At 40.3% G+C, this 8,374-nt stretch overlaps 1 non-coding gene across 1 annotated transcript; it reads right to left on the bottom strand.

Annotated features, from left to right (window-relative positions):
• Positions 1-273: 273 nt before the first annotated feature.
• Trnaq-cug (transfer RNA glutamine (anticodon CUG)) lies at positions 274-345 on the bottom strand. The gene has a single exon. It is a non-coding gene; the product is annotated as a tRNA-Gln (tRNA).
• Between the last annotated feature and the right edge of the window lie 8,029 nt (positions 346-8,374).

Raw genomic sequence — 8,374 nt, 5'->3', positions numbered from 1 at the left:
ATGAATTACAGACAACGTTTAACGTACCCCCAAATTGCAGAAAGGCCACCCCGGGCACCCTGGTATGTTGTAATAATGTAAGAATCGCTAAATCATGCACAGTGTGGACAGGTTTTGAAACAGTGCTACAAGTACATTAAGGTTGCGTTGCTGTCTCTGATGTACAATTGGTTAAGCATTAAAATCCCAGCGGAAAGGATGCCGTCCAGTGTTTTATGGAATTTAAGAGGATTGACACTACATTTCGCGGGGAAAATAAAGAGATACAAAACAAGGTCTTACCGGGATTCGAACTCGGGTCGCAGGATTCAGAGTCCTGAGTGCTAACCACTACACCATAAGACCCACGACAACATTTTAATGTCTAATTTTCCAATTTTATCAGAAAGCTTAAATTTAATATGAAATAATACGCACAACTCAGCTATATATACTAGTAGCTTGGCATTTAAAATTAATTGAATTTGAGTCGGCATACATTGTCAATGGACCAGGCTGTGAGGCTGTGCTTTTACTTATAATACTTATCCAGTATCCACTCGATCTGTACTTGCCATCACTCGGCGCGGCGGCCTGTTATGTGTTATTCCGCCCCGGTTTCTGTTTATATTATGACGCGAACAGAAAAAGCCCGGGACGCGAGGTCCCCAAGCAACAATCGCCAACGCTATGTCACTTATAACAGTTACTGGGCGGCGCTAAGCCTGTCGATTGTCATTCCGCCGATTCTCTATGCTATTCTATATGTTTATGAACAATAAAGTGTTCCCAAGTAATATGTCAAGTGACTTGTTTTTGCCGATTAACCGTTAATTTCCTGCTATGTAGACATCAGGCTTTTTCCGCTCATAAACCCGGCCCAATTTGACGATATAAAGGCGCGGAATCGAATGGCAGGCTGAGCGCCGCCCTGCGCCCAGTAACCGTTATATGATTGTAACCGAAACACGAAAGAAACGGTCTCATTTTGCTCTAACCAGAGCCCTCTCGCCGCGCTTGCAGTAGCGCGCGACCGCCGGAGGCGGTTGTGAAACAAGGCGGTTGTGAAACAAGCGAGTCACGCAGTACGCGTAGGCACATGGCTATGTGAAGGTCTCATTCAAAGCCGCATGTCTACGAACGTACTGCTAAATCATGATAACTCTTCATATAATTGACGATGTCAATCCTGCGCAGCTCGGTGTGGCCCAGTTTAGTGGTGCAGGTGCATTTTGCTGATCCAACGAAGAAGATGCGAGAAGCATTATTCATTGTTTGATGCGCGGCGCGGCCCAGTATACAGCGGTGCCATGTATCGCGCTACTTGACAAGATTTCACCTACTAACCATATGCTTTCGTGCCATTGCGGGCGCGGCGCGCTTGTAATTTCACAAATAAAGAAAAGCCGGAAGGCGAGGCGCACGCCACCACAATACAAACGCAAGGGCTCTGCATAGAGCAATGATTGTAGCGCGATGCGTTACTGTGCCGCGCCGCGCACTCAATGAGGCTTCTCAATGAGGCTTCTCAATGAGGCTTCTCAATGAGGCTTCTCAATGAGGCTTCTCAATGAGGCTTCTCAATGAGGCTTCTCAATGAGGCTTCTCGATGAGGCTTCTCAATGAGGCTTCTCAATGAGGCTTCTCAATGAGGCTTCTCAATGAGGCTTCTCAATGAGGCTTCTCAATGAGGCTTCTCAATGAGGCTTCTCTTGCTAGATCGGCAAAATGCGCTACTGTGCCTCGCCGAGCTGCGATAAATTGACATCGTCAATTAAGAGTAATGACAAAATCACTACGCTCGATTGCGATCTTCGACAATTTTCTTGAAAGGCCCCCACCACGGCGCCATTCGCCAGTTTTAAATCAATGTACCTTACAAAACAAATGTATACTTGACAAAATTCTGTTGACCTAACTGATTTGGAAGCAAAAATATAAAATGTTTGTCAAAAACCAACTCATTTCGTTATTATGGTGACCTTTAAAGGTCACATGACAGTCTAGTGTTAAATGATTTTAAACATACAAATAGAAATTAAAACATATGACGTAAAATCAATAAATATGAATAGAGATCCAGCGGAATGACATGCCCACTAAATTAAATACCATACACAACACTCATTTGAGCGACGAGCCCTAAACAATCAAATTCGCGTCGTATTTCCTATTTTACAAACCTGCCGTGCCCCGTGATTTGTTACCCAAGCTATAATGTTCAAAAACATATGAATAGAGATTTGGCGGAATGACAAGTGTGAATGACAGGCTTACAGTGTGGAGCAACTTTTATTGGGCGGTAATAATTGGTATTAAGCATACCAATTATTTTTCCCGAAAACCTACAAACCTCACAAACCTCATAAACCTCATAAACCTCATAAACCTCATAAACCTCATAAACCTCATAAACCTCTTAAACCTCATAAACCTCTTAAACCTATAACTGATAACGTTACTAACCAATATTATATTAAACAGATAAACAGAGTATAGACTGATTGATAAACAGTTTAAAGAGATAATAAACGAGGTGATCGCCTTTAAGATGCATTACTGATTACACATGGCTGCGTTTGATCGAAAACCTGGTTTCAGCTCCCCCTGTGACCTGCCTGCTGGAAGAGGTCAGTATTTATCGGAATTTATATCGACCTATTACTTTATATTTCATCTATATAGAGTGCGTAAGAAACCGTTTACATATTACGTAACCTAGAAGGCCAAGGTTTGGAAAAGCTTACCCTTGTCTACTTTCCACAGTCATATAACTTCTGCCTGTTTAAAAATGCAAGCAATTTGAATTAAGCGGTTATCTTTTGGGGATGCTTTTTGAATTTATTTGAAATTTTTTAAATAAAGTTGTAGTTAATAATTTATTAATTTTGGTGGTAAGATATTTATATTTTTCCATATAGTGATTTGATACTTTGTAGACAAGTGTGATGATGTTATACACAGTAAAGAGGCGAGTTTTTGTGGTTCTACAACTTAAGATGTAGCATTGGTGGTTTATATTAACATTACGGGCCCAACTTTCACCTTCCCACAATAAATTTTCCTCAAATTATTTGTTATATATAGTAGTGTTGAAAGTATTAATTATGTCATAATTTTTACTTTACTTTACTTTACTTTACTTTAAGCGTATGTTCTGTGATAATTATATCTGAGTTAAGAGATGACTTGGATTTGAGAGATCTTCTCAATGGTCATCAATATTATTATATGGAAAGGGCTGGGTAGGGGTGGGAAGAGTTCATTAAATTTAGTGTCTGTGTTATCTTTATATCGAAAACTTACCGGCTGACAAGCAATGTAGCTGTCCGTTTATTCGATCGATTCGACCATTATAACAGGAAACTTGGTCAACTGAAAAAGTTATCTTTAGTAATATAAACTGATAGGTTCTAAGATTTATTTAAAGAGATTTCGACAAGCAGTGTGGACTTCGTGTGCTAATAGTCTAGTACACAACCAATCAGCATATTCACCCCGACACCTCTCTGTAACTAAAATTCATGACATACCTTTTCCAAACACTGTAATTTCTCTCATGTGAATCATTGCTTCGTTAGCATAGCTGCCATGGTCATGTCTCAACGTCACCTTCACTTCATCTCCACACTTGAGCTTACAGGGAAATTTGTACGTCTGACCATCTATAGTATACTCGCTGCTTACAGTGAGAACTCCACAAAGGTTTATAGCTCCTGTTTCCGTGTTGACTACAAATACTCTCGTGCCCTGCATACGATAAGCATTCCGTCAAGCTGAGCCTGGATGATGACCACTTCAGAGAAGCAGAAGAAGTCATCAAACTTCATTTTGAACCACAAGTTCAACGAAAATCCCCCTGCAGTAGAAGATACTGTTCCCACATCGCCGTCAGTAGCACGGTTCGCGTTCCGGTAGACTTGAACGCCACCCTCCCACGACAGGCGTGTGCTGATTTGACTCACAGATGCAGGTGTGACCTTTCCTGAAACAATTATAGTTCTTAAATGGAGTGTGAGTGATACGAACCTCAATTTAAGAGTGAAGTTATATCATTCAGTTTTACGGCTTCTACAAATCTTTTCATTCTAACTGAAATGATGTAATGCTCAGACAAAGTGACAAACGTTTACCTGCGTTGATGACATCATAGTTCACCATCAAGAGAATCAGAAGACAAAGCAAGAGGTCCCCTCTTGCCATCATTGGTCAAATAATCTGAGTTGTTATCAAGTCAAAGTGAGTAACAGGCAGTGCAACCCATCATACTGTGTCTCCTGGATAATAATAATCAAGGGCCAGGGGAGTCAGAAGGATGTTACTTTGAATGTTTTATTTATTAACCAGGTGGAATTAAGCAATTAAAACTGTCTAGGCATGAATTTTAACTGGGGGAGGTTGCCCATTACATATCTATATTAAGAGTATATATATCCAATGAAACCTTATCACTGAATCACGTGACTTGATTCCATGTCCGTTATTGGCCCTCAGGAGGCTGAGTACTAGGCTCCATATTCATGATAACTAGGTTTTGTGCGAGCAAATTTTATTCCAGAGTAATTTTGTGCATTGACACGGAGCCTAGAGGATGTTTTTGCAGGGAGACCTTTAGTGTCGCCAAAATATACCAATTAAATTTGTATGAATAGACCGGGGTTAATTGCAAGGACCTTTTAAAATTATGCTCGGTGAATTTCCTGTATTGAAACTACTAAGTTTAACTGACAACCATGGATCATGGAGATTTGACAAAATTCCTGGCTCCTCTCCTCTCTGCAGACTCTCATAGATACATAGATCAAATGTGGAAACTAATATTGGGAAGAAGTTCTCCAACATCCTAGACAAGTATTTCTAAAAAACCTTCACAAAGTCATCAACTCAACTTGAACACAATTGCATGTTATGTTTTCAACGTTTTTTGGCCTGATTTTAGACAAACATTTTTTTTGAGATTTGCCTATGGGGGGGGGGGGGGGGGGGGGGTACCACTGTCCATTTTATCCCTGCACAAAAAAAACTGAAAAAAGACAAAGACAAAAGGGACAAAAGGGACAAGAGGGACAAAAGGGACAAAAAAAGATAATAGGGACAAAAAGACAAAAAAGACAAAAAAGACGGGGACAAAAAGGACAAAAATACAGGGACAAAATGGACAAAATGGACAAAATGGACAAAAAGGACAGGGACAAACTAGACAAATAGACAGGGACAAAATGGATAGTAAAGAAAATAAGGTCAATTATCCGTTGAAATGCAAAAAATAAGTTCAGGCACAGTTCCAACAAGCTAATAAGTTGGGTAAATTCAGACAGAACGGTAAAGTCAATCTTGGTTATATATCAGCCTTAGTGTACTCACTGTTCAAGACAACTTCGTCTAGTCCGATATGCCTGCTCACTGATTCACATTTGACGTTTGAATTTAATGTCTCTAGTGAATTTCTATGGTCAAGGTGGCCGGACAACTCTCCCGCCTTCAAATAGGCTGGACAGATTCACTGCCCATCATCTCAGAAGTTCCTATCAGTTCAGCGTAAACTGTGACGAATGTGACTCTCAAATGATTCGTCCTGGAGACACCATCATGTTCAGGAAAAAGAGGAGGAATAAGAAAATCTTGATTAGAGGACGGGCATGCTTTTTCTCCTACTTCATAGGAAAAAGCGAATACCCATTAGCTCGATATTGTCGGCATATGGTTAATGGAAAAGTAATTTTCCATTAACCGCTATGAGCGTTATGATATTAAAAGATGATGACTTTTTTGATATCACCACTTGATTAATGGGATTAATGAAATATTGACTGAACCGTGTACACATTTAATTATGTGATGCCGTTGATGAATTCTGCTTATTTCAGTCCCTTCAGTGGTTTCAGTTGATTCTAAGTACAGCAAAACACTGACATGAAAATCTAAATTGTTGATGTCGAGTAGAATATACACATTCTCTACATTTGAGCTTGTCTAATTTTTTGTCTCATTTGTCCAAAAGTTTTGTCCCTTTTGTCCCTTTTGTCCCTAGTATTGTCCATTTTGTCCCCAAAACACTGTCCTTCACAAAAAAATGTAAAAAAAGACAAAGACAAAATGGACAAAATGGACAGTGGTACCCCCCCTATGGTAACACTTTAGATCAATGGTGATCACAACCTTGGCCAGTTGGAGGAGGAAAATGAGTTTGAGGAGTTCACGGTGAAAGAGTGGAAGCAGGAGTAGGCTGACCTGGCTGACTTCCTGTCCTCTTATTATTGAGCATAGCTAAATTTCAGCGCAATATAGAGTACGGTATCAAAAATGTTTATTTTTTACATCAACTGTCTTTTTCTTTAAAAGGGCAATAGATGTATAGAAGTGGAAGGATTTGAGAATGGGTATAGTGGGTAGGTAGCTTTTTCGTGAGTCGTGTCACAAAGGAAAACATGCATAACCCCACGTTATTTTAATGCATATTCTCTGCGCGCAGAGCAGTTATGGTGTAGTCGCCATGGTTACCCTCCGCATACGTTTGCACGAGTTGACGATTGATCGAATTACACTTTCGATTGCGCGGCCCCAATTGATTTAGATAACAAGCGATTTCCCGGATGTGTTAAGTAGCTCACGCTTTTCTTTACTTGATCATTGATCATGATGCGGAACAACGTACTAACATGAACATCTCGTTTTGTTGTGAGTGCTTGATTTGTTATACGAAATGGACCATAAATGTTATTATGAGTTGCATTACCTACTACGGATTTCACGACTTTTAACTGCATATCACCACACAGGCGCAGGCGCTACGGTGTCCGGTCATTTAACTTTTTAAATTTGACTAATTGACAATGGCAACCCCTCCATTTTGTGTTCTGTAGCGCCCCAAGAATGGTGAATAAAGAACCATTATTTAATATTTTGACCAACATGAAACTATCGTTAATTTTAATTTTAAATTTTAAAAGGCATAGCAATCACTACGGTTGATGGAAATCTAGCATCCGCTAACCAGCGCAATTCTTGTTGATTTTTGATTTTAAATCAAGAGGCTTGCATATAATGAACATATTGACATGGGTGCAGAGTTGAGTCTGTACGGAACCTAGTAGTTTCAGTTCCTTGTTTAACTTGCCGTACAGCAAGGACATCCACTACTTTAGCCCGGCGAGGCACATAACTCACTCTACAACACCATGACAAATGTTTTCAATATATACTAGCCAAGTTCACAAGATATATCCTTGTGTTTGAGAAGCGCTCGTTAGAACTGCTTCCTTTCCCTTCAGTATCCCACAGTCTCTCGAGTTTCATAACTGCCAGAGAACTCTCTTAAACAATTACTAGACCCGGTGATTATAAATCAAGAGGCTTGCATATAATGAACATATATTGACATGGGTGCAGAGTTGAGTCTGTACGGAACCTAGTAGTTTCAGTTCCTTGTTTAACTTGCCGTACAGCAAGGACATCCACTACTTTAGCCCGGCGAGGCACATAACTCACTCTACAACACCATGTCAAATGTTTCATATATACTAGCCAAGTTCACAAGATATATCCTTGTGTTTGAGAAGCGCTCGTTAGAACTGCTTCCTTTCCCTTCAGTATCCCACAGTCTCTCGAGTTTCGTAACTGCAAGAGAACTCTCTTAAACAATTACTATACCCGGTCGCGGTGATTATAAATCAAGAGGCTTGCATATAATGAACATATTGACCGAAAAATAAGGAAAATAAAAAAATGTAATTTATTCCATAACTTTTGGTAAATTGAGCATGGGCATTGATGGTGTTGTCCCAAGCACCTGCTATTGGACCTTAGGATCCGAACCAGAAGACCTGGCATGTTAGATTGTGCTTGTATCAACAAAAAAAACGCTCCTACCCAGGTAATGATATATATACATTTTCACAGCAAACGACCGGGATAAGAATTTTGCAATGGCCGGTACCGGGATTGGTCAATTTTGACCAGGAATGGGATTTTTTATCCAATTTGAAATTGGCCAGGATCAGTCAAATTTAATCAGGACTGGGATCTTAGCTCTATTTGGACACAAGATTTAGCGGAATCAACTATTCATGCGGAAGTGATCCATGTTTAAGATGGCAATTTGTTTAAGATTAAAAATTTGTTGAGTTTAGACAATAAACCTTGCTGTCGGCCGGGTGGTGTAGTGGTAACACGATCGCCTCCCAAGCAGAAGACCCGGGTTCAAATCCGGTCGGATGCAAGTCGGCCAGTTACCAAGCTGTGATTTGGTACAGCTTCGGCTGGTGATACACACCCTCTGGCTCGTAGGACTAACCCCCCTTCAGCTAGTATAGTGCCTCGGCACAGAGTGGCTTAGGGTTACTGAAAAGGAGATAAGCACCTCAGGCCATCCCAATGTTCGGGTGAGACCTGCCCT

The sequence above is a fragment of the Bolinopsis microptera genome, chromosome 8, assembly GCF_026151205.1.
Source record: "Bolinopsis microptera isolate Bmic1 chromosome 8, MBARI_Bmic_1.0, whole genome shotgun sequence".
In the NCBI taxonomy this organism is placed as follows: domain Eukaryota; kingdom Metazoa; phylum Ctenophora; class Tentaculata; order Lobata; family Bolinopsidae; genus Bolinopsis; species Bolinopsis microptera.
Note: the sequence above shows the minus strand (reverse complement) of the source record. Positions and strands in the feature narration are given on the sequence as shown.